The 27,500-nt window shown below is 35.0% G+C and overlaps 1 protein-coding gene across 1 annotated transcript in view; it reads left to right on the forward strand.

The window, feature by feature from the left end:
- Positions 1 to 10,923: 10,923 nt before the first annotated feature.
- LOC150085872 (kinesin-like protein KIF12) overlaps positions 10,924 to 27,500 on the forward strand; it is a 168,551-nt gene continuing 151,974 nt past the window's right edge. The window contains exons 1-2 of the mRNA XM_090373549.1: positions 10,924 to 10,933; positions 24,677 to 24,741. The gene's annotated coding sequence lies outside the window, so the exon portion shown is untranslated. The remainder of the gene's footprint in view (positions 10,934 to 24,676; positions 24,742 to 27,500) is intronic.

Consider the following 27,500-nt stretch of genomic DNA (forward strand, 5'->3'; position numbering starts at 1 on the left):
AAATATTTCAAAGTGGCTGTATATTAATTTCTTCTTGGCAATTTGTCCAGTGTTCGTGGGGTTCGAAGAGGTGTGATAACATTATCATCTGTTAAACCTCTTGAGAAACAGTGAGTTTTGAATCAACTTTCCTATTTGTTCCTGTGAAGGTCTCTACTAGTCACCACCTATCATAGTTTCAGAATGATTTCTTCGAACCTGTGGCCAGTGGTTAAACTTCTGCCTTGTTAACTATATGCGGTAAATTAAGCTTGATATGTAATCCTTTGAACACTTCCTAATATCTCACCCTTTTACAGTTGATTGATTGGTCGTTTACTTTAATTATATTATATTACTTTATTTATTTATTAATAATTATTATTTATTTATTTTGCTTTTGATAGTGTACTTTGCTTTCACATAGTTTACGTTAAACTCAACCTCCAGTACACATGATGAACCCGCTTAATGGTTTTATTATGTTTATACAGATGTGTTTTAAACAGGCCAATTTACATTTTAAGGGCTGAAAAATCAGAAACAACTCAAGGAGGAAAAGATACTTCCTTCCTCCCCATCCTCCGTCTAATATGAGCTAACTACAACCTCGACTGAAAAGGCCTCAAAGAATTCTTCCACTCTGACGGGAATTCAACGAACACCTCTTAAAAAAACGAAAACAAAAAAAAAAAAAAAAAAGAAAGAAAAAGAAAACAAATAAACTACTGGGAGAAATTAGATTTCTGCGATTCCATGTGTATCTCTGCGTCATTAAAAGAGTTTAATCATTATTTATTTCTCTGACTGATTCTTATATTTACTACTCGCAATCACTTACAAGTAAAAATTTTAATTTTGCTAGAATACATTATAATCTTTCAAACGAGGCAATTATAATAAGGTGTTAACAATTATCCAGTTCTAAACAAATTAAAAGATCTCGCAAAAGACTGATTGTAATTTCTGACAATCCTTACGATATGCTATTTAGTCTTCTGGACTTTCAAGTCTATTAAAAAGCTTTAATGATTAGCTGAAAAGACTTAAAAATCCCAACATTATAGATTAATAATTATTGACTTATTGTACTTATTGATATATAAATTAACAATTATTGATATAAAAATTAATAATTATTAATAACTAATATAATTATTAATAAATTAATAATTATATATAAGTACAAATACGCAGTAAATTAACTGAAGTTATTATAGTGGCATCGTTTCATTACATCTTATATTGTGAATTGAATGCCTTCACAACGAGATGCCTATTCGGTTACACTTCAACTAAAGGAACGCTTCCCCAATTGAGAAGACTATAATTACTTATTCTCAGTGAATACCACCACCTTTTATGAAGTATTAGTAATTATTGTAAGTAGCTATAGAACTAGCTAATCAACCTTTAAAATTAATTGTTAGAAGAAATTAATGCAGAAAGACTCGAAAGGTAAGATTTACAGTTAAGTCTAAAAACAATAAATAAATAAATGATAATCTTCATATAAAAATTAACAAACTATGAGATCATTTATATTTATTAAAGGACACGAACTAAACAATACACATATTAACTTTTTTAAGCAATCAGTTGTTATATTGGTTTGATTTTGTTAAAATTATTGTAGTAATATAATCAATGTTTCTTACAAGCTGGTTGTACTAGATTAACAGCTACAATTTATTTTGCTTCATGCGATGAAACTATATAAATGATAACAATAAACATTTTCAAAAATCTTTCCAGAAAGTATACAGACTTTATATTGTGGCGCCATCTTGTGAGATTGTAGTAGAAATGATGGTAGTAGAAGCAGTAGTGGCAAGTGATGGAAAAAAGCAAGTTTATATAGCATCAACCAAAAAAAAAAAAAAAAAATACACACTTCACCCATCCATACCCTTCAAGAATTTTCTAGTTCTTCCTTGAATTTATTCAAACCATCCACTTCCACAACAGCAGGTGGAAGTCTGTTCCCAACAATCAATCAATCACCCGCTGGCTGACTTCCACACATCTATCCAGCAATAATTCTTCAACTTAAATTTATCCCCCCCTCATGTGTATAATCTCAACAAGAGAAAGAATGCCATTTACATTCAGCTTACTCAATCCATTCAATGCCTTAAACGCCTCAATCAGGTCACCCCGCAGGTGCCTAGTCTCCAGAAGCTGCAATTTGCAGAACTGGAGCCTTTCTAGGTAAGAGAGAGATCCCTTCGCGGCCAAAGAACACCTCTTCATCAATCTGGTTGCCCTTCTCTGCACGCGTTCCAGCAGATCTACATCCTTCCTAAAATGAGGCCTCCAGACTTGTATACAACACTCAAGATGCAGCCAAACGATGGCCTTGTACAAAAGGATAATCACTTCCTTATCTCTGCTGGCAAAGTTTCTGTATATCATTGAAAACATCCCGAGAGCTGTCCTGGCAGCATGTCTACACTATTCAGAGAATTTCATATTTGACTGCACAATTAACCTCAGGTCTTTATTTATTTTACACCGCCTTGAGTGGAAACCACACAGCTGATAATTTACTCTGGGACAGCAGTGTTTTATGTGCAACAGTATCAAAAGCCCTCCTGAAATCAAGTACTGTATTGTATATGATATAAAAATAATTTTTTGCATCCAGTTCCTTGGTCACTGCATTATAGTAACCTATCAGAGTGGTTAGACAAGACTGTCCTTTAACACATCTATGCTCATAAAAAAAACTATGCCAGAACTGAATGCTATTTTTATTAGAATTTTATAAATTTGGTTGTTTATATTTAACCTAGCCAAGTACTGAACGCAGAAGTACAATAGTATAGAACAGGGCTTCTCAAACCTTTTTGGATCACCGCCCCCCCTAAAAAAAAGCCTTCGCCAGGGCCTTTTTTTTAGCCCACCAATATAAAGTGAAGCTAAATAACTGAAAGGAATATTTGTCTGTTTGCCTTCAAAAACGTAAATGCAGCCCTGCATGATATGTGTGAATTATAAAGAAAACTGTTTACTGCACTTTATTCCTTCTTCGTAAAAAATTACAACTACATAAATAAAGTCAGTTTTAGTCACTTAAATTACGGTAAGTCGTAAAAATTAAAGTTAATTACATAAATAAGTCATGATATTAATGGAAATAGTTAATTATATTTTAATATTTAATGCGATGGATCAGCTTGGTGGAGATTTATTAGCTTATCAATATTAGGTTTAATATCTGTAAGTAGAAGTAAATCGCCACGTTTAACAACATCCAGACAATTTCTTTGTTTTGTCAGCAATTGAGATACAGCACTGAAATCGGTTTCGACTAGATATGATGATGGAAAGAAATAAGTAATTTTTTTACAATTCCCCACAATGCAGGATAATGGTCAGGGATTTTCTTTTGTAACCAAAATTCCTGATATGAATTTTGAAATTTTGGCTTCAGTTCAACTTCATTTTGTAACTTAATCAATTCTTCTTCTACAAAACGCTCACCATCGTCATTATTTAAAAAAGGATTTATAACCCAATCTGGAATTTTCAAATTAAGGAGATCTTCGAACCTTTCCTGCATATCTCTGTGCAATATTTCTAGACGATTACAAAAAGTTAGTAGAGTTTCATCAGCAATTTTTTCTTTTCTCTCTATTTCCAACAGATTTGGAAATTGATACAATTCACGTCGTCCTACGTTGCGCATAAAAAAGGTTTAATTTTGAAATAAATGCTGAAATTTGAGTTTTCGCCTTAATAAGAGTTACATCTTGTCCTTGTAAATGTAAGTTCATTGAGTTGAATCTAGTAAATAAATCTGCAAGATAAGCAATATCAGTTTTCATTTTCTTGAGGTCATTACTAAGGTCGTTGTTCCTATCTTCAAAAAACTCGACAACAGTATCAAAGAGTTCATGAAATCTGTTGAGACAGTTGCCTTTTGACAGCCACCGAACCTCGGAGTGAAGTAGCAATCGTTCAAAATCTTCACTGTTTTGATCACAAAGCTTTCGAAATATAAGATTAATCAAAGAATGTGCTTTAATTTTGTTTATAGCAGTAATAACAGTTTGTAGAGAATTGTGCAGATGATCACCAAGTTTTTCGGTGACGGTGAATGACAAAATGAACAGTAATAATATTTGACATAGCATTTTTTTAAATAAGCTATAAAACCCTTGTAATGACCAATCATTGATGGTGCTCCATCCGCCCCCTGTCGCCCCCTTTCATGCCTAACGCCCCCATGGATAATTCGAACGCCCCCAGGGGGCGATATCGCCCACTTTGAGAAGCACTGGTATAGAACCATGGATTTCAGTTGAAAGTGGTTCTAATCCGTGTGACCACAAAATACTGTTAATGATAATATATTCTTGTAAAATGGCTAGTTGTAAATTCCTGAGATATTTGTTGTCACGCTGGAATACAAACATACATATTTCTATTTTATTTATATATATATTTTTTGTGTTTACGATCATATGCGCATCTGAAGATACACACCAGGTACAAAGGTAATCCGGCCTGCATTACAGAGCGCCATGTCGAGCCAACCCCCAGAATCAGTTACATCTGGTCGTTATTTATAACATGCTGAAACCATTGCTAAGACCAGTGTTTTTCCTCTTCTACGCTCCATCCTAAATGCTATTTCTCACCAGGACAATGACCACTCACGTACCGCTCTCATATCCCGACAATGCGATTGTAATGTGGACGTACCTCCTTGGCCTGCACATTTGGCAGATCTTTCGCCCATTAAACACATTTGGGATATGATGTAATATTCCCTAACCTCCACATCTGAGCCTCCTACCACTGTTGCCCAACTCACAGTCACAGTGAAAGAAGCATAGCTCATTGTTCAAAAAACATTCAACACCTTTCTGACTCCCGGCATCAACGTTCGGCCAGTTGTATCGCTGCTCATGGTCATACTTCACATTGATCTGTATCGCAGTTTCGTAAGTAAACACTGTGAACTGATACTCATTTATGTTTTCATTGATCTATGTCACCCAGTTATTTGAGCTCAGATCAGGCCCCCTTTTAGGTGGGAAGTTTCAGTGACAAGCAGTGTAGGTATAGCATCATAAAACTGTAAGATTTAATAACACTTGGATTGGATTGCGCACATGCCAGTGCCACTGTTTGGCACTCCTGTTCTACGTCAGTCTAGAGCATTAGTTAAGAGTTGTTTTCTGGTGGCCGCAAAAATGGCCACGAGATTTAGCTAGTAGCCGCATAAAACGTAATAAATCTAGCAGTCTGGTACTCTGGATGAACAATCATGTCTCATACCGTTGAATATCGCTTTTATAAAAGTCCATATGATATTTTATTGTATATAAATTAATTTTTTTAATGTTGGAATTTAATAAATAAAACATTTTGATATTTATGAAAACTGTCTGGTGGCCGCACTTGAGAACCACTGGTCTAGAGCAGTAGCTCCCAACCTGCTCATAACAAAGAACTCTCTTTCATAATTACTGTATCTTCTCCTCTAGGATCCCTCACTTCCCCCACCCCAATTCCGTTTGCTCATAAAACTAATTTTATTAAGTAATAACTCCTTTTCCCATTTTTCACCATCAAAACTCCAAATGTCGTCAACAGAAATTGAAACAAATTGAAAATAATGCACGGGTAATCCATAAATCATTATAGCTTACTGTACTGAAAACAGTTCACAGACACAGCGGTCCTCCAACCAAAGGTGGAGAATAAATGATCTTTGTGTCCCAAACATTGTTTAATAAGTTCATAAAAATATAACTATACAACTAGAATAGAGCTATACAACCTCAGTCCAAGACTAATTCGGCCACGATGTCAAAAGAACCAATAAACGTTCCACCCTGTACTGACAGGAAGTATTTTTCGATTTCAGCTGGAGATGGAAATACATTTTCTATGGATTTTATTGCAGCTCTATCCACTATACCCTTATCTCCAGGAAAAATTATAAAACACGTGCAGTATAGACTTGCACTTAACATTCAAACAACGAATGTTAAAAAAATTCAAGTTTAATTTATTACACTACTAATCAACCCCTAATCTCGAGAGAAAAAAAGTTCATGTATAGGACGCAATTTAAAAATAGATTCGTAAATACTGTGTCACTGTTATCACCGAGAACCTAGTCGGCAATATTTGTTTCACCTTCTCCTCCACATAACAAAACTGCATTTTTAACCCTCATATTCTACTTTTTTAAAAGTAAAAAAAAAAAGGGGGGGGGTTGTTATTTGTAGCATTAGCAACTAAGGCCATATTGCTCCGGGGATATGCAGTAGTCATTCCCTAACCTTTCCGCATCCTCAATATTTGGTGGTCACGGACTCGAACGCCGGTTTTAATCAAGAAGCGTATGCTACACACTGCTGCCCCTGCCCACCTGGCTACGAAGGCGTGAGGTGAACTTGAATAGCATATAAAGACACTATGTTATGTTTACGAATTTATCTTCTATTCATCTAATAGCATTTAGTTAAAATAAAATCACGCAAGAAACTAAAAATTAATGCTGACCTTAAGGTATATTTCACTATTAATAACGTCACAGGGGTGTCTACAGACGCAATAATGAAAATAAGCTGTCATTAATTAAAATGCTGCTTAAATACAGAACGGCGTTGAAAATTCAATTTATAACAGGAAGCAGAAACCGTTTCCCTATGCAGAGTTTATGCCAATTACAAAAAGGATTTGAATTACTGCTATCAAAGATATTTTTAGTTATAAAATATGAAAACCTTTGATATTTATCTCCATGAAATGAAATTACACATTCGTAGTATAATGTTGTCTGAGGTGCAAGTCACGACACAAGGTAAAATAGCAAAGAGGAAGCATGAAATATTCATTGACTAGGTGTGGTTATCACACGATAAATTAGCATATGGACCGTCAAAGTATCAGCCAACGATATCATAGTTTGGTAGTTAATCTTATGCTTAACATGGGACAAGAAAAACTATAAACGTGAAGTACCTATATGTACTATCCTCCAACATGTATTAAGATACAAAATGAAAAAAAAAAAAAAAAAAAAAAAAGACTATGTTAGAAAAAAAAAAAATTTATATGGAGATATGAGTAACCGTCTACAGCTGATTTTGAAAATGTAGATTCACCACTTATTCTGCTTAAATAACTGTTGCTTCGTGATATAGAGCAATCATGCTGATAACAAATACAGTCCCCCTCGAAAAAATTGCCAAAATGCAGGTAAAGCAGAATTGTTCAGCTAGTCAAAACACACGTAAAATTCTCGCTAACGGTGACCAAGCGAGAAATGAAGCGCGAAAGAAGTCAATCGGGAAGTATGTTTCTCTATGTCTACATGTTCATGGTTCCATCGATGACCACCAGTGGACCACATAAAACAGGGCCATATTATCACACTATCACTACCCCAACTTCATTCTTGGTGCGACACATCCTGAGTGAAACCGTTCTTTGGACATAGGCTATATCCACGTGCATCCATCTTGATGCCTGGACCTTGTAACGTAATTCATAATTCCATGTTGCTTGTTCTGCCACTGCTGTATATGTCCAATGTTTCTGGTCTCTGCATCAGGATTGGGGGCGACGCACACCGCAACTATGGAGACCCAATTTCTAAAGTTATTTTCTGATGGTCGTGATCCCACACTTATTTCAGGTCTATCAACTGTTTCTCGAATCAACTTAACCCCAGTCCGATCCCCTTCTTTTTAAGGCAGGCAATTAACGGTGGTTAAGGCAGACAGTTAGGCAAAGCTCAGAGCGGAAATGGATAGCCACTTAATGGCAGCAGGGAGAGTATGAATGATTGATATTGTAAGGCGGGAAATATAAATGTTATTTACTTGTCTTGTTTTTGTTGAGTTTATTTTGTTTTAACTTTGTTTGATTTTTTAAATTTAATTTATTTGAATTTGAACCCTACTGAGGTCTTAACCCACCCCACATTTCGCAAATCTGACCAATTCACAGAAAATTCTAGATTCTAGCGTGTGTAAAGCGGGTGTTAGCAGAACATTAAAGACACATTTATTTACAAAAAATGTACAACCCTTAATGAACATTATATACAGTATTTACATAAAAAAAAATAATTACATACAGGCATATCAATTTCCATATATTTGAACCATACTACAGTAAGCTACACTATCTCTCTCTCTCATCAACTATTCTCAATTTACGAATTATTAACATCAGTTTCTTTCAGTTGTATCTTACTAAATATGAATCCTCGATGATTACTCAATCATTCTCTTACATTACCAATTTTTATCACGTACATCAGTAAAACTCATTTCAACTATTATTACTCTTTCTATATACAGTATTTGTTTCTAGCCTTTAACACACGAAGGTTATTACAACTGGCATTCTCTTACCTCAATAATGTTCAGGATAAATCACTCATCCTACCTTAGTTACCATCTTAGTCATCCCTCTTTACTTTATGAGGTTTCTCTATTAATAAAATTTCTTTCTCTTTACACCTCAACTGGTATGTTATTTTGTGTTGGCCTGGCCTAAATTAATGATATAGGTTAACACATCCTTACAATACTACCCCTATAAATATAATTTCTTTACTCATTCCTTTATACCATTACTTTCTTTTTATTACCCCTGTACCACCCTTACGTTATTTCATAATAATTAACATTCATAACAAATTATCCCAACCTTAGTAACTAACTTGCCTCATACAACGCGAATGTTCCTTTTGTAAAAGGACTATCACTCAATTCTTTACAGAGCTAGATTATGAGTCCTTGAGTTCAGGGTTCAATAAAAAAACAGGAACAGACTTACGTTCCGAAATGACCGCTATTTCCAATTCCCTTGCGCTCAGGCTTCTTTCGTGGCAGACAGGCTTTCTTCCATTTCTTGGGCACTCTGCTTTCCTTAGTGGCGGACAGGCTTTCTTCCATTTCTTGGGCACTCTGCTCTCCTTAGTGGCAGACAGGCTTTCATTGTTTCCTTGGCTCACATATCTGAACAACTGGCCATTATCACTGCCTTCTGATGCCGGACCAGGCTTTCTTTCTCTTCTTGGCTCACTTATCTACACAACTGGTCATTATCACTGCCTTCCGATGCCGAACAAGGCTTTCTTTTTCTCACGTTTTTTTTTTTTTTTTCTTCTTCTTCATCTTGCTACCACGAGATGTGAACTCCGACCACCAAAAGGTCTACCACCACTTCAACCGGCAACTCACGATCTTGCTCCCCTTGACCACAGAGAAGACAGATACAGAGTGGACACTTGCTCAAAATACTCACCCCGAACTTTAGTCTTTCCCTCAAGTTTGGAACCTCCCCCAAGGACTCCAACCAATTCCCATACTGTTTAATTTTTTCATTCCTTCCTATTTGCCAAAACAACTCACCCCAGCTGTCTGCCGAGTGCACAAACCAACCCTTCTCTAGAAATTTCTTATTTTTTTTCGCACGACAGTATGACTTTTCATGTTTGCCTGTAACCTCCAAAACACTCATTTTCGTGTTCACACCTCTGCTAAATATAGACAACTTATCCAAAATTCACTCACCCTGACGCCATTTTCTTTTGATGCGAACACTGGACGTCCACTAATTTCCTGTTTACTTCTTAACGGTGGCTTAGATCAAAAGAGACGCTTCGTAATCCCGTTTCACAGTACTATTGTTCTTGCTCTCAGCAACCCTTTTCTCGCCTGCTCACAAAATGGCCCCCCATTCTCTAGTCATTGTGCTGTCTCTGTTTGTTCTCTTGTATTATTTAAATTACTTGTTTACCTTTAACTGCTATTTTAATTCACACGCCTAAAACTGTCCATCACTAAATCCAGTGTTCTTCCAAATTTAACCTTATTTACATTAAAACTAAATATCCAATCTTAATACTTACTATCTTTAACTTAATACTCGGGCATTAATGCTAATTCTCACTTTCCATCGCCCTTCCTGGATTTATTTTAGCAAAAGAAATACTGTATTTCTATTTCAATTTGAAAAATCTACTATTTACACTATGTTTTCCTGTTTTTATTATTTTTTGGCAGATGCAGAAGTCCGCTTCCTTGCGTAATTTAGCCACCACAATACTAATACATATGATGTCGCCATTACTTCCCAGTTGTGAGGTGTTCGATACATGATGGAGGATAATGTGTACACATTATCCTCCATCATGTATTGTATGTTGTGCGGAATAAAAAAAAAACAAAAAAAAAACGGCCTAACTCACTGGGAGAAACCGTGCTCCCTCCACCTGAAATCAGCTAACTGAAGATTGAATTGAAAAGAACTTCAGAAATTCCTCTAGTCATGGACGTAAATCGAACTCCGACCTATTCAAAAGAGTGGGAGCTAGCGATGTATCATGTCGACTAAGCTGCCACTCGGAGGACTTAAGACCACGAGATGTCAATATATGAGTGTCTATAAATTGCGTATTCTACGCTGGGTTGTTTGTTTCAGGGATGAAAAACCGCATTGGGTCGCACATGACCGACTAACATTTCAACGGTGTGAAAAGAAGTCCATAAAAGTTCTCTCCAGCCCGATGAAAAATGAAATCTAAACCGCTTCCACACGACAAGGAAGAACGCTAATTGCGGCGACCTGTCTAACTTCGACGACTAATTGGGAAGACAGACTAAAGTAACACAAGGTTACTGAACTCAACATAACACTGACTGAACTATTTCTGATACATTTGATATAATCATATGAGGTGGTCTGTTTACCAACAAAAAAGTTATCACCCGCATAAACAAAACAGCTCCTGAAGAAATCATTGATTGTTTCAGAATTTTTAAAAATTCCTGCGTGACATTCTACCCGCAAGAGGGCGGTAGATCACAACATGCTTTTGCGATCAGTGCGAGGGGAATAAGCTGTTATGAATACCCACTTAAATACAATGAAAACATAGTCTCCCACGAGCAACTATGATGATCGGCAGTCTGTAAGTATGTCTCTTGTGTGTTTATACAATTTCCATGGATTAAAATCCATTTACACTTTTGTGAGTTAAACTGCTGTTTTCCACGTGCACTTCAACCGCGTTGCCATGGGAGCTACTGTGTTGGTTGTTCGTTAGAAATCAGCTTGTCTCGCCGCGCGTTCCAGAGTGATAATATACTAAACGAACACTATTTGGTTTGCCAAAAGTTTACTAATCTTGTAATTGTTTAAGCAACAGGCAATTGGAATCAAATTAATGAGTGATACTCCACTTTTCGTTTTGTATTTTTCTCCGTTTTTATGACAAAAAAAGTTGTTTACATTTTGATAAAATGACTGATTTTATGCCAAAGTTCGGCTGTAAAAAAAGCACCCATAGGCATTCACACTGGTAAACATATTATAATTAATTAGATACACATCCTTTGGTGAATTGTTTTGTTTTCAGTGAACCAAACGAATGATTTGTTTCGTTTATCGATTTCTCTACTGAATCGTACCTCCCATTTACCGGTTTATTACCATCCAGTATAAGAAATATTAACTGCAGGCCAAAATTGACGTTCACTCCCCCCCCCCCTCTTTATTTCATGGCATTTTGAAGGTTGCCATAGGTCCGGCCTGGACTTCGTACTCCTGTAAAGATAAGTGGTCTAAGCCGAACTGTCTATTTACAATATGCAAAAACTAGGAAGAACTAGCTGGCAACTTAAAAAAAAAAAATCTCCATAAGTTCGTGAACGGGATTTGAACCTCACCTTTTCCCAAAGGGTAACAATTGATAAATTCTATCGGCCACGGAGATAGTAAATATCAACTAAAAGATACCAGTTATTTTAAATGTCATCTTCGATGAACTTATTAAATGATTATATTATATAAATCGGGCTTTTTTTTTTAAATCACACAACTGGAGATTAGATAGCGATCCCTAACTTCTGTGATGCAAGGAATATACTTTCGGAATACTCAGAACTGAACTGCCTTCTTTATTCCCTCAGAGATTTTGAACCGTGCAAAAATCTAAAATCTAGGTCTCTTCAAAAGCATGATGAGTATCAAAACGTTATCTTTACAAACAGGACAGTGACTTGCTGCGTAACTCTTTCACCATGTACTCACCATACATTCACTATTCTTCCGACACTAAATATTAAATCTGTACAGACATGAAATCTAGTTGGACTCGGATAATTTCTTTAGTCGATTTTAGGAAGAGTTGTCGAGTTTCCACCCCAAATCTGCCTGTTTGGAAAACTGACTATTTGACAGTTAGATTTCGGGATCCTTTATACTATGCAGTCATTCCCATTTGGTGGTTCGCGACGATGATCCATGGGACTCGCGCTAAACATCTATGATGTCACCTTCAATTTTTATAGAACATTTTTTATTTAACAAAATAGTTGAAAAAATGTATACTCCATGTGAATCCAGATGACCAATTAGTCAATGTTGTTAAAGACCATAATGTAATGCATGATGGTGAATACGTCCGATTCAAAAATCGGATCGAACTGCATTCGCCCCTTAACAGAATGTACCACTGGTGGAGATATTTTTAATCTAATTAATTCGTATTTTGAAGAAAAACAAATAAATTGGTTCTTTTGTTTGGAAAATTTGTAGGCTTAGTTACTCGCATAAAAAATAGCACTGCAAATATATTATGGAGACATTGCACCAACATAGGGATTCTTAGGCATCGAGATGAATGCTTCAACAACCGAAAAGCGTGTCAGATAATGCTGTCAAAATAGTTAATTTCATAAAATCAAGACCAACTAACTCTTCACTATTTACTACTTTATGTAAAGAAATGGGCAGCGAGCACATTATGCTTTTAACACACACACACACAGATAAAGTAAAGTAATAAAAGGTGGCAAAGTAATTATTGGTTTATCCGAGTTGAGAGAAGAATTAGTAGTTTCCTTCACCGATCATCCTTTTCACCTTAATGGGTGTACAACAGATAACACGTGGCTACGAAGATTAGCATATTTATCAGATATCTTTTAAAAAATAAACGAACTAAATCTATCATTAGAAGGTTCAAATCAACCATTTTCAATGTTGGAGACAGGTTTGAAAGTATAATAAAGAAATTAAAATTTTAGAACAATACAATTGAGATAAATAGCAAGTGCTTCAGCACATTACACGAGTATAATCGTGTATAACGAGTATAATTTTTTGAGAGAAAATGCACTAACTTTGGACTAAATTGTCAAGAAATATATCAATAATCATTTCAAAATTTTAGAAGTAACTTTTAGGGAATATTTTTCTCAAATTTCTAATAAATTAAACTGGGTTCGTAATCCATTCCATGAGCACAAGTAGTTGGATGACGACTTCACTATGGAAGGAAAACAAAATCTTATTGATATTTCCGATTTTGAAATGCAACATTATTCAGGAATAAAAATCTTATCAATTTTTGGCTTGGATAAAAAATGAATATCCAGCACTTAACGACCAAAAACTTGTAAAATCCTCTTGCCATTTTCCACGTTATCCATGTGCGAGAGAGCGTTTACAACTCATACCTTCTTAAAATCGAAATACCATAACAAACTTGATGCAGAACAAGATTTAAGACTTTGTTTATTTTCTGTTGAACCAAATATCCTTACACTTTGTTCAATTTACAAATCCCAGAAGCGTTATTAAGTTCATTATTTATTTGATTTTTAGCTATTAATATTATGTTATGCATTCTTCACAATTATTGTAGCTTCTTTCATTATAGTGTATATAGATTATAGTTTATATGTAATATTATAAATTTGCGAAATAAATATTTTTTTCCATATGTTTATTTTTAATTATTACAAAAGACCCACTGTTACGTATTGGTAATCAATATTTTATTATTAGATATTAATGTTCTGGATTTTAGCAATAAAACAGAAGCAATTTTTCGGAAAGAAACCTTAGTTATTTTAAGTTGTTGTTGTTGTTATTTTGGTTTTTAGGAGCATTAGCAACTAAGGCCATATTGCTCCGGGAATATGCTGTGGTCATTCCCTGACCTTTCCGCATCCTCCGTATTTGGTGGTGACGGGCTCGAAACCCAGTCTAATATATTTTAAGCGTTTAATAGTATAATTCTAAAACTACTTTAGAGAATATTAATCCGCCTAGGGTGTTTCCGATATAAAGTTGATGTAGAAAGAGGTTCGCGAAACAAAAAAGGTTGGGAACCGCTACTTTAGAGTGAGGGTACATTTGCCGTACTCGAAACACCACCGCTTTTAGTTGTCCTATGCGTATCTTTGCTTTTATTAGAAATTGCAGAACTAACAGCTCATAATGAGTTAGCACGCTTCTAATTAAATAAGCTGGGATTATCGCACGATATACTTAAGCCATTTGCTTAATCCTTATTATTAATAATGCCTACCAAAATACAGCGGTTTGTTCTGAATAGACAGTTGGATGGAGCTCATAAATATTAATGACCGGAATTCTGCTTTGTAAAACATAAATAAGTTAATTAAAGATATCGGCATATAACTGTTCTTTTTATAAATTATTTATTTATTATTAATATTAATTATTATTATTTTATTATTTTATTTATTTATTTATTATTTTTTTGGAATCCATAGGATATAAGCACAGGTAAATTAAACTAAGGCTATTCAGCTTATAAGGAATCAGCGTTTTGCGTTCCGAAACTGCATATGCCACAAGGGCAGTTTAAGTTGGATGGGATTAAAAAATAAGAGCAAGCTGCTATTTAAAATTAGTTTTACCTGTATTCCAATGAAAATGGTATCGAAATAAAGATAAATGGAGTGAAACACACAGCTAAACCTACATGCTGAAGCCGGTATCTAGTTAAATAATAGATGAATTCAAGAATAATCAAGAAATCATTATATGTAGTTTAGATGATCATAAATCACAGAAGACCGGAGAGAGACGTGGAAACCATGCTCTACAACTTTTAGAAGCCTAAAAATAGGTAACATATGATAAAAGTAACGAGACCGGCAAATAACTAAAATTTCAAAAGCTAGACTCTGACGTAAGGCATATTTTAAACTTGAACGAAGTATAATTAAGTTAATAAAATAATTAAATAAGAGAAATCAGGGAAAAGAAAGGAAAACGACTTGCTTAATAAGAATTTAAAAAATTATGAGTAGTATCCAGAAAATAAGGAGTATAAGGCTATGTTGATTCATTATTGACAGAGATAAAATAGCGAACATAAGTGTAATCATAATCATAACATTATTTTTGTTCAGACTGCGAAGAGACCACTTTAATTTCAGTAGCCCAAAGAGACGACTAACTTTGTATTATGTTGTGGATGGTACAAAAATTGCTCACCCATACAACTCTAATCACTGCTGGGTATGCATGGTTATGCTGGTGATGTATCATGGAGCAAAAGCACATGGTAGGTTACCATGGCCCAAGTAGGAGAACACAATTCCTCAGCAGTCCTGGTTGCTTTCATCGAATTGATCCTGCGCACTAGCGTAGCTACCCTTTTTTGGGCCCGGAGGCAAAGAACATGTTCGGGCCCCTACTTAATTAATAAAAATTGCAAAACAGGAGGCAGCCAAAGACGCCGGGTCCTGAGGCAATTGCCTTGCCTGCCTACATGGTAGCTACGCGCCACTGATCCTGAGCAACCATTTCTTGCCACATACATTAGTATCTTACTTTCCAGAAACATCTTATATAAAAGGAAAAATAAAGGACAGAAATTACGGCCACAATGACTAATTCCTTGCAACTATTTTTGCTTTTATGGCCTCAGTAAGTCTTACATAAATATTCTGTAGTTTCTTAAGCACATAACAGACAAGCTAATTCGCGTGGTATGAGCATCTTTACCAAAATCAGAATACTAGATGAGTGAAAAAGGAAAAATAAGACATTCAAAGAAAATTATAAAGGAGTTAAAATATCCAAATATATAATTTCAAGATACTTTTGGTAGGACAGTACATCTGTTCATATAACGTAAAAAGTTAATGTAGGCAGTGCTTTACATTTCAGGAGTATTCGTTTTCTTTTCTTTTTTTTTTTTTTTTTTGACGTTAAAAACGTTTTTACTGGCGTTATTCCAAAAATTTTGTAACGAAAAACCGTCATGGGAGAAGCGTTACGGAAGTGACGTCATCTTCAGCTGCCGCCAGAAGCAAATTATTGTAACTTGTATTGTTGCAATCATCCTTGTATGATGGCAACGATAATTTATCTTCTACTTGACCAAATTTAATGAAATTTTTCACGGAGCTTTATTTTAGCTCTATACTAGAGGAAGAACTTTCAAACCTCTGAAAATTGCAGTAGTTTTTCCAGGATAGTGAAAAATATGAATATGTGATCAAGGAAATTTTTTCACGTAATAAACGGAATAATAAATGACGTGGACGTATAGCTTATCGTTGGAAAGCTAAGGAATTTAGAAACAGAAATATTAAGGTTTTAAGATACAAAAAGCTTTCGGAAACTGGGAAATACATTAATTCGAAAACGCATCTGGTTTCAAGTCACCTAGTGACTTGAAACCAGATGCGTTTTCGGATTGAATATAAATTTTTTTCTTTACATTCTGAGGCTGGAAAAGAGTTCTGCACATTTATCAAAACATTCTTCAACTTGGACATGTCATCAGATCTTTCGATAAATACTACACGTAATGGAACAACTACAGATTGTGTATTTAGTCGCTGGGTCGTTTTAACGCATGGGTGCACCCGGCGGACGCCAGAGGCCTCGGCCTACTCGGGGTCTTAAATAATTAAAAAAGAAAAAGAAAAAAAAAAGACTGTCTGTCCCATATGTTACGTTGCGATCGAAAGCACCGCAAACACGGAATATAATGATATACGAATAATGTTTTTGGCTTTCTTTAAATAGTTTAAAATGCTGAAAATATTAATATTTAGAAAAATAATTAACAAATTTAATTCTAGTTTATGATTATAAATTATTAATATATATATATATATATATATAATTATGTATTATAATGTTAGGAATGTGACTAAGAAAGACCCAGAAAAAAATTAAAACAAAATTTAAACTGAATAGGGGCCACATTTGGAAATTCGCCGGGGGGCCCGAGGGTTCTTAAAACGGCCCTGTTTAATAGTGAACTAAAATCCCTTCAATGTCAAAATTATATATCCTACTTTAGTCATCACAGACCAATACTTTCAGTAACCGATATGTAATTATTATTAATAAAATAAAAATATTGCTATATTATTATCCATGAATTTTATTAATAAATGAAAATTAAAACGTTTTTAACGCCTGCCGATGACTCTTAAATGTAAAACAAGTTAAATATGCTAGCGGCAGGATACATTACATACCTGGTACAGAATTTTTTTAACATATTTCTTAAATTACTTGATATATTTTTATTTTTAATTAATAGACATGAAAAGGAAATATAGCTTATCACCTTATCAATTAATTATTAAGATTGTAACTTTATATAGCACACTTAATAAAACTCAAAGTTGTACGTTCTCTAAATTTAACCGTTTAATTTAATTACGGCTCTTTTATCTCCCTACAGATATCTCTTCACGATCGACACCACGTTCATGAGTCTCACATAAAAATACTGAATTAAAAGAACATTTAATCTATGAATTTCTTTTTCCCTACAAATTGAAAAAAGAAAATAAATAAATAATAATAATTGCTGGATTTCTAGTTGCCCGATTTTAATGAAATTTGGAATGGCTCCAATTGTTTCTAAAAGAATTAAATCAAAAATTTCATGAAAATCTGTCCACTGGGAGTCCAGTTGTTGCATGTGGGTGGGCGGACGGACATAGTGACGACAACAGGCTCTTATGCATATGCAATATATTACAGACAATTCTCAGTTTACGAACGTTCGATTTACGAACAATCGCTATACGTCACAATTAATTCAAAATTTCTTAAAGTTGCCAATAGTTAGCGTTCCTTATATATCAGGCACCTCCGTAGCCAGGTGGGAAGGAGCAGCAGTGCGTAGCACATGCTTCTTGATTAAACCGGGGTTCGAGCCCGTCACCACCAAATACGGAGGATGCAGAAAGATCAGGGAATGACCACCGCATATCCGTTCCTTATAAAACGAAATGCCAAACGTATAGTGAACATAATTGTAAGATTTATATAAATAAACTTAAAAATATGTATTTATTACAATAATTTTCATAAAATTAATTATACGATAATTATACTGAACTGTTCTTGGTTAATAAAACTAATCTAGCCAGTAAAAATACGTTGGTTTACATGCCATGCTGCGCAGAATGTTGAACTCTGATGAAGATATTAACGAGTAAAAGTTGAATACATATGTACAATACATATATTATGTTAGTACTGTACTCGTTTTATTTATTTCTATTTTATAACTCTATGTTTTTAATTAAAATTAACAACTACGATATCTTGTTTTTTTATTCTTTTCTTATTTTAAGTTACGTATCGTATATGATAAACCATAACGCATACATACATTATAATAAAACTATTATGAAACAACAGGGATTACCTTTATTTTAGATATAGGAGGCTTCTTTTCCAACCAACTCTCCTAATCCAACGCACTAATAATTCTTTGGGAAGGCGATATCAATTTTTACAAAACATGTGGGACATCTTCCCCGCTGTCAGAACCGTAGTGTTCAAACCCCTCGGTCTCAACATTGAGCGCTCAAGATTTCTGTCTTCAAACACCATACCTCTGGCAGCAAGGAAACCATTACGTGGATTGACATAAAATTAAATTTTTGAAGGTCTAAATTAGACTAAATTAAACTTTTGAATTAAAATTTAATTTAATTTTATGTCAATCCACGTAATGATTTCATTGCTGCCAGAGGTATGGTGTTTGAAGACAGAAGTCTTGAGCGCTCAATGTTGAGACCGAGAGGTCTGAACACTACAGTTCTGACAGGGGGGAAGATGTCCCACATGTTTTGTAAAATTGATATCGCCTTCCCAAAGAATTGTTAGCGCGTTGGACTAGGAGAGTTGGTTGGAAAAGAAGCCTCCTATATCTAAAATAAAGGTAATCCCTGTTGTTTCATAATATAATAGAATATAGGAACTATCGAGCACTTAATAGCTCTCTATTATCAAATTATAATAAAACGTATTGTATAGACCATTCGATGTTTAGTTCATGGTTTTAATGCTTTAAAATGACTGCTAACATATACAATATTTGTATGTATGGTAAAAGCTCAGGAATGCAAGATACACATAACGAACAACGTCTTGGAACGGAACTCGTTCGTAAACCGAGAGTTGCCTGTATATATATATATATGCGCAACACGCCTAAAACTGTGTGGAGTACGCTTTAGGTTTTCCATAAAACATTTTTTTTTTTGTAGTTGTTATTTTAATGGGACGTTTTATCATTAACTGAAGGTTTTAATTTTTGGATTTATTAAAGGAATCGCGGCCTCTAATTATGTTCAAGAATTTCAAATCGAACCCTAACTTGACAGCCGAAAATAAAAAGAAAGCGGAGAGAAATAGAAAACAAAAAGAAAAGAAACTAGTTTCTTCCATTCTGATGCATTAACGAAGGTGAAGATAATTTTATTTAGTCTATCACGCAATGTGTATTTATTAGGAATGATTCGTAGAAGTACTGGACAGCCAAAAATTGCGTAATCGTATTTCTTGTAATAATGTCATATTCCAGGAAACTAGGCGATATGGGGACTTTCTCCTGTCGTTTGTCTTCATCTGACCGCCACGTCCTCCTACACCAGGTAATGTTATTTCCTGCGGAACCTCAAACCTCTGTTCTTCTCTCAGCGGATATCCGTTCAATAATAGTTTTTTGAAACGTGGTGCAGTGGCAATGACCTTCACCAATTTTTTTGCAAAGCGACTTCGCGTGACCCTTGTGAAATGATATATAGAAGATAACTTTTTCCGTGTGCTTTGTCCGTATATCGGACAAAGGCCTTTGACTGATTATCAAAACAGATTAGGAAGATTAATATTATATCTTGTCCTGTCGTCTCCTCTAAGTGGAGCATGAATAAGAACTCGATCGGATAAAAAGTTATTACTTAAATTCTTAGTAAGTTAAATATAACAGTGAAGAAGAAATCCGTATTCAAATCGCAAGACAGGCAACTAAAAAAAAAAAAATAATAGTAGTACAGTTAGACCTACTCAAATTATATTAATTCTCATAATATCCCGAGCCGTTTCTTTAAATACACGAAGCACATTTGTACATTTAATTCCAAGAATACTTTCAATTTCTTTGCTATATTTTCTGCATTTAAGAAACTGAAAATAATTCACTAACATCTATTTAATTTTAACAAATATGTATGTTAAAACTAAGCATGTATGATCTGTCTTTACAATACGCGTGAATTGCAGTATCTATGCCTTTACATGTATACAATGAATAAATAATAATTTGTTACGTTCATCTGAGTTTTATCAATGCACCGATATTATTTAAATGATGGATAAGAGGGGGGGGGGAACTGTCATCATCATTAACCTCCCATCTCTTAATCTGGGATTTAATGGCCCCACGTTTAGTATTCTAGGAGACATTTGCTATTTGAGTATGTAGGTTATCAGACTAAAGATGATTTGACTTCTGGTACCGGGAATGGTTTAATATTCAATAATATTTACCTTCAAGATAAAAGAGACGATAATGACACACAATAAGATGAGAGAATTGGATTCACGAAAATGAAGAACTAGGTCAAGTCAAACAGATATTTAAAAAAAAAAAATGTAGTTTTATATCACTAGTATGTCTGGATGTAGCAGTGGTCTTCGCTATCATCTAAATTAGTTAACTGCTCAGGTGAGAGATCGAAACTTTCTTTAGTCTGTCTAATTTATGTAAAGCCTGGATGCACTTTCTATGACTACAGCTGAATAGTTAGTGAAAATACAGAAAATAGTTAGTGAAAATCACGCATTTTAGAATCAACATGATACCACAAAATACGGTAATATTTTTGTGACTGTTTTGTAAACGTCCATCAATGTGACCATCCTTGAGAATAAACAGAAAATTTATTTATTTTGTGCTTCTTAACAACGTAAAAGAATTTGCAAAATCATATTAAGTACTCTTTATGAAGGCTACGACGTAGCCGAGTGGTCAGGAGAAAGAGAGTGCACTGGCATGCGCTCTTTAAGTGGACCGGTGTTCAAGCCAGTGACTACTAAATAGGATAACCGTTTGCACTGACGTGAAGGAAACACCAAAATAAAACCAAGAGCATCAGGCCTGGCCAGTCGGCTTGTGAAAATTCGGCTCGGCATATCAACATGGTGGAACAACAAGCATACCAACCTTGTTGCTGACTCCTAACCGGGACAAACAACGCGGATATAGAGGGTACTCTTCATCAACCAAGTCCTGCTTTAAGTCTGAAATTAAATCCATCGATTCACATGACCAGCACATTTTGCAAAACATCTTCACACGAGGACGTTATCTTTTCAATAATATTATTAAATGAAAATCCTCTCAACTCTGGCCCAATATGCTCCTGTAGTATCTCCTCTCCACTAATACAGATTTGCCAGTTCATTGAACCAAAGTGAAATATCTTAACATCAGCATATTACTTGTCACTTTTATACAGAATACATCTCGATCAAAACTACTTGCCAATTACGATTTCTATGTGTTCCACGTATTAAAAAGTTCATTTGCCTTCATTACCTGATCGTGTTGACAGCAGCACATCCCTGCAGAGAGAGTTCTCTGTAAAATACCTAGACAACAGTTTTCTATGAAAATTCCAGTGTGTCTTTGTTAATCACACGATACACCGCAGTCACCAAGTGGACCAGGGTGGATACCGTACTTGGAAAACTTAATACACTAATGGGAAGGCCAGAGAGAGAATCCTCATTCCATTAGCACCTCTCTCTAGAGACTTGTAAAGCGAATGAAACCAGGACATAAAGTAATTACAGAAAAATTGAGGAACCTGAAAACTGGCACTAGGTTTTGCAGATGCGCACGCGCCATTATAACTTTAGGGCTGATACTCGAGGGAAGATAATTCCGAAAGCAGGTAGAAGGTAGCATAGATGCGGAAAGTGATAGATTAATACGACCTTTAGAGAAGTACTTACAAGGTTCTGCTAGTGCAAAGCTAGAGTTATGTAGAAACGGGCGCCTTCTTATAGAGCTCGCTAGACTAACCGCATTCCTACCAGACCTACGTATATCTAAGAGCTTAAGATGCCAGTTGACTTTCTTCAGTAGAACAGGGGTGAGTACTCCTGCCTTAGTGTCTATCTAAAGCTCTAGCATAAAAAGACGGAAAAAATAACTGAAGACATCTTTCAATATTCATTAGTATTTGACGAGGAGTAAAATATATATAACCACTGTGGGTAGCTAAATATGAAGCATAAAACATTTGGTTCATCAAATGGTGGATCCTTGATATGTCGAAATTTGTACAGCAAGTTCTGGCATAATCGCTTACCTCTAACAGGTACGTATGACGTTATCATAATACGCTGAGATTTTAAAAACAAAATGGTACGGTTTGTGTGTGTGTGTGTGTGTGAGAGAGAGAGAGAGAGAGAGAGAGAGAGAGAGAGAGAGAGAGAATAACTCTAGATATAATTAAAATACGAAAAAAATTTTCCTTCTATTGCAAACCTTTTTCCTAGGAATAATCTGAAGTACTGAAACTATTCTGATCGTGATATTTTTTTCCTAACATTTCTGTACAGGTACAGACTTCATTACACAATGACAAAATTAAAAATACAGAAAGAGAGTGTAAGAACGCCAATTAATCGACTTTATATCCGCGGATTTACTGATCTTATATTTTATCTACTTATTGTACATGCATATATAACTTTATAACAGCATTTTTGAAAAGACCTGCCTTTCAGTTTGCTTTTTCAATTAAAATGAACGTGAGTACTATTACTGAAATAGAAGTACTATTATCTACAGACAGGCTAAGAGCACTTAACAGCTATAATTTGAAATGATAAACAGTACAGTATACGTAAAACTGAGTGTAAGTAGTGAAGTACTAAGAATGTTGAGACCTATTGCTGATTATTCAACTGAACTCTTATTGAGGAAAAATGAATATAAGTAAATAAAAAAAAAAACAGTACAGCAAGACCTTGAGCTTGAAACATCCTGGGGGAGGGGGAAGTTGTTCTCTACTGTATCAGAATAAAGCCGAACCAATAGTGACATCAGTTTTGTATTACTTCTTAATTTATAATTCAAATCAAGAAGTAATTTACTTATTTATTATTTATTTTTATTCTAATTTCTCCCATCTTAACTTACCTATTACAGTACTCATCACACTTTTTTACGTCTCTATTTGACTAAAAAAAAGGTGCCTCCGTAGCCAGGTGTTAAGGAGCAGCAGTGCGTAGCACCCGCTTCTTGATTAGACCGGGGTTCGAGCCCGTCACCACCAAATACGGAGGATGCGGAAAGGTCAGGGAATGACCACCGCATATCCCCGGAGCAATATGGCCTTAGTTGCTAATGCTCCTAAAAACCAAATAACTAACTAACTAACTTGACTAAAAAATTCTACTGTTTCCACATTTTAACAGCTGAAACCTAAAAATAAATGAGACACATCCCGTGCCTTTTAATTGAAATGTCCTATACGTTATCAGTAGTGTTCTAGGAATGAAAAAAGTTTCTTCACCCGTGTGCATTAGTTCCCCACACTTCGAACAACTTATCAAAAACGGTCGCGACACAAGCTCTCGGTGGCATTTTGCACCTTCGGCATTTTGAGATAGATCCAAAGGATTTTATGGCATAGTTAGATTTGTGATAACAGATGAGACAGCAATCTATTACTTCCAACTGGAGGGGAAAGAGTTTAAGATATAGAAACACCATCATAACTTCCCATCCCAACGAAAGCAAAACTGATTCTCCTTCAATTGCAAGGTGTTTGCATCAATCTTCTGGGCATCTGAGTATTTGCTGCTGGTGGATTATAGCCATCCCCGCTTTAAGACGGTCTGTGCCACGTCGGTTTTGACGTAAGATCAATTTAAAAAAAAAGCTTAATATATAATATAATTTTAATCAGAAAGGGATAATCATCAGAGATTTTTTCCTCATCATAAATAGGATAAGTTTTTTTTAATCGATCAAACGCCTTTTTATAATTTAAAATCTTCTGTATCTGTAATGTCATTCTGTGCTTCGATTCTATTGGACAGATAATGACAACGACTAACCACTGGCGGTCGTTGTCCCTCAACCATTACATTGGTGTCGCTGGGCCTTTTATTCGTGGCTCATTTTTCCACTCCATATTAGGCAAGGTATGATATGCTCGTATACTTGGTTTCTTAAGCCCATATCGTAAATGAAGGTAGTTATACAGTTGCATATGCAATTCTCGTGTACATAGCCTAATGAAGAAATTTCAAAGAACCGACGGAAATAAAAAAAAAAATAAAAAATATAAATAAAAATAACTCTTAAAACTAAGGAACTGTTATATTCTGTGTACAGCAGTAAGCTAAAGAGCTGTATTCGCGTTCTAGGTTGTAAATACTAATAAATCTGTGACATTCGATGATGACTGAAGAATGGATCCAAAGCTTCGGCTTTTTGTTTTCTTATTTGTTTGCATAACATATTATATATCTTGCCTCTCACATATGGTCATGCTATGGAACTAAATCTGTTATATTAGTTATGTTTTAAATTTTTCTTAAGGAAAGCCTTGGAGATTTGTTATATTGCCTTCCCAAACAGCCTGTGGAAGAATTCGATATAAACAGGTATTTCTGTACAATCTTTTGCCAATCATGATTACGTTTTATTTGTATTAATTTTCTTCTTATTATTTTATTCATTTATTTATTTTATTTCTTCTTATTTTTATTCATTTATTTATTTTATTTTATTTATTCTTATTTTTATTCATTTATTTATTTTATTTTATTTATTCTTATTTTTATTCATTTATTTATTTATTATTATTTTTATTCATTTATTAATTTATTAATTTTATTTATTTATTATTTATTTTATTTATTTATTTTATTTTTATTATTATTATAATATATTTTTTTTTATTTGTGATCTTAGAAAGTATCAGGACAACTGTGACAGTGCTCTTTGGGAAAATAATGCTTGCACAAGATTAACACCACATAACTGGACTACACAGCACAGGATTAGATAGATTACACGTCCATCTTAGATTACTGTGCAACTCAATAGTCATAACCATCTAAATCATACACATAACCATTCGTTCGCATAACCATTCGAATGACAGTTACTGAAAAAGTTCGCCATATTCTGTATTTCACTTAATTATGCAGGCTATTAAACACTATTACATTGCATGGTTAAGGTCGAGTTTTCTAAAATAAAGTTATCACTCAAGAATAAAAAACGATTGTTGTTATCTACCATACAGTCAGTTTCGTGGTTCGTGTTGTTTTCTAATACGACTGCTAAAATTTATTGAGTATGTCTCGGTAAAGCTAAAAATAGACACTTCATAACGAAGTGATCAGTACATATAATCCGTCATACAGTGGTGCCACTAAAATCATAACTTCTGGGATCCCTGCATGGAGTGATGAATGATGTTACAGTCTACTTAAGAAGAGTGTGTTTAAGAAGTATTGCGTGATAAGTAGACATGAATAAAGCGTAAGAACTCGTAACTTAAAAAAAGCTTTTGTACGGTTTAACCTGATGTACAGGTTATCAATATTGCTAACCGTTTCACTTTAGCAGAACGAAGCGCCACCGTGCGTGACACGAAACAACGATGTTAATCAACCTAGAGCATGAGCTAATATAAGACTGCATGACTTTCCAATGGCGTTGATAACCATGGCTTCAGTTATATAAGTAATGTATCTGTAGTAGAATACGCCACCATAGAAGAAAACGACCTCCAGAGAGGTAAACAATTTTGATCAATTGGATTGTCTGTCAGTTCTAACTTTAACAAGTTGCGAATAGTCAAAAATTATGCTCCACTCTAACAACTGAACATTGATATGATCCGGTTCCTAACATTAATTTTAAAATAAATGCGAGTCAACCATTTCAAAGCAGAAATTAAAAATTCAGCAATTTCAACTTTGCCAATAGTGAAATAAAGAAATCAAAACCAATGCAGGCCTATAAGTAATTTTAAAATCCACATACAGTATTTCAATTACAAAAGTTCATTATAACTAGTTACATTTATTTTTACTAAAAACAACTGATAATATTAATTTATTAATGTAAGAATGGCTAAAGGTCATTTAATGTTTTTAAAGGTTTTCTAGGTTTAAAACTTTTTAGGCTTGTTTATTGTGAAATACAGGGTGTTATTAAGTTCCCTCCTATTTTGTGAAAACGGTGATAGTTCAAAAAAAATTAGAGATGTGATATAACAAAATGCGTATTTATTAATTGAACTTTGGCATTAAAAGGAGAAATCTCTTTTGACTTATAAGAATATAGCAGGGCAATGGAACCCACCACCAACGACAGATTTAGACATGATGAGGCCTTAACCAAAGCAAGTGAAGAATCTCCAAAATATATAATTATACAGGGTGTTTCAGTTAAACGTTTCAGAACTTCTAAGAGGGGTAGGGTACATCCTGACAACTCGAAATCATATAGCAATGTGGGGTCGGAAATGCTTTCCTGAAGCGGTGTTGTACACAGAAGCACCATAAAGAAAAGAGACCGTAAGTGAGAAATCGTTTTAATAATACATGAAAAGAAGCAAAAGGTACATGGATTAAAGTAAGTGTTCGAAGTTTCTTCCACGGGCTACAATGCACGCCTCACATCTCCGACGCATGGACATCCGAACATTCTGGAATACTCCAGGCGAATTTCGAATTTCTTCGGCAGCTACTGCGATTCTTTCAACCAGCTCCTCAGCATTGTCAACAGGGGTGTCATAAACTAGCGATTTCATATGACCCCAGAAATAAAAATCAAGACATGATAGGTCGGGTGACCGAGCAGACCAACGCACGGGACCACCACGTCCGATCCACTGTTGACCAAATGTGACATCCAGGTAGTTACGAACATCTCCGCTATAATGGGCAGGGGCTCCATCGTGTTGGAACCACATTGTCTGTTGCGTCGATTCAGAAATCTGTTCATCTCTCAAAAGTTGTGGCAATACTTGCTGCAGAAAGATCAAGTAGATAGGTCCGGTTAGACGACACGGTAACAGGTAAGGTCCGATGAGGTGATCTCCCATAATACCGGCCCATACATTGACCGAAATTCGAATCTGTGCTGCACGATCGTATTGCATGCGGGTTCTCGACCGCCCAGATATGGTCGTTATGCGTGTTGAAATTCCTTCCCTTGTGAAGGATGCCTCATCGGAAAACAACACTTCAGCAGGAAAAAGGGGATTTGTAGCACATTTTCCAAGGTACCACTGTGCGAAAGCAATACGAGGTGCATAATCCTCCGGTTGCTGTGTCTGGACACGCTGCACGTGAAACAGATGCATGTCTTGTTCTCGGCGAATCCTCCAGACGCTGCAATGGGA

This window comes from Mastigoproctus giganteus, chromosome 5 (genome assembly GCF_048544385.1).
Source record: "Mastigoproctus giganteus isolate SK-2022 chromosome 5, ASM4854438v1, whole genome shotgun sequence".
NCBI lineage: Eukaryota > Metazoa > Arthropoda > Arachnida > Uropygi > Thelyphonidae > Mastigoproctus > Mastigoproctus giganteus.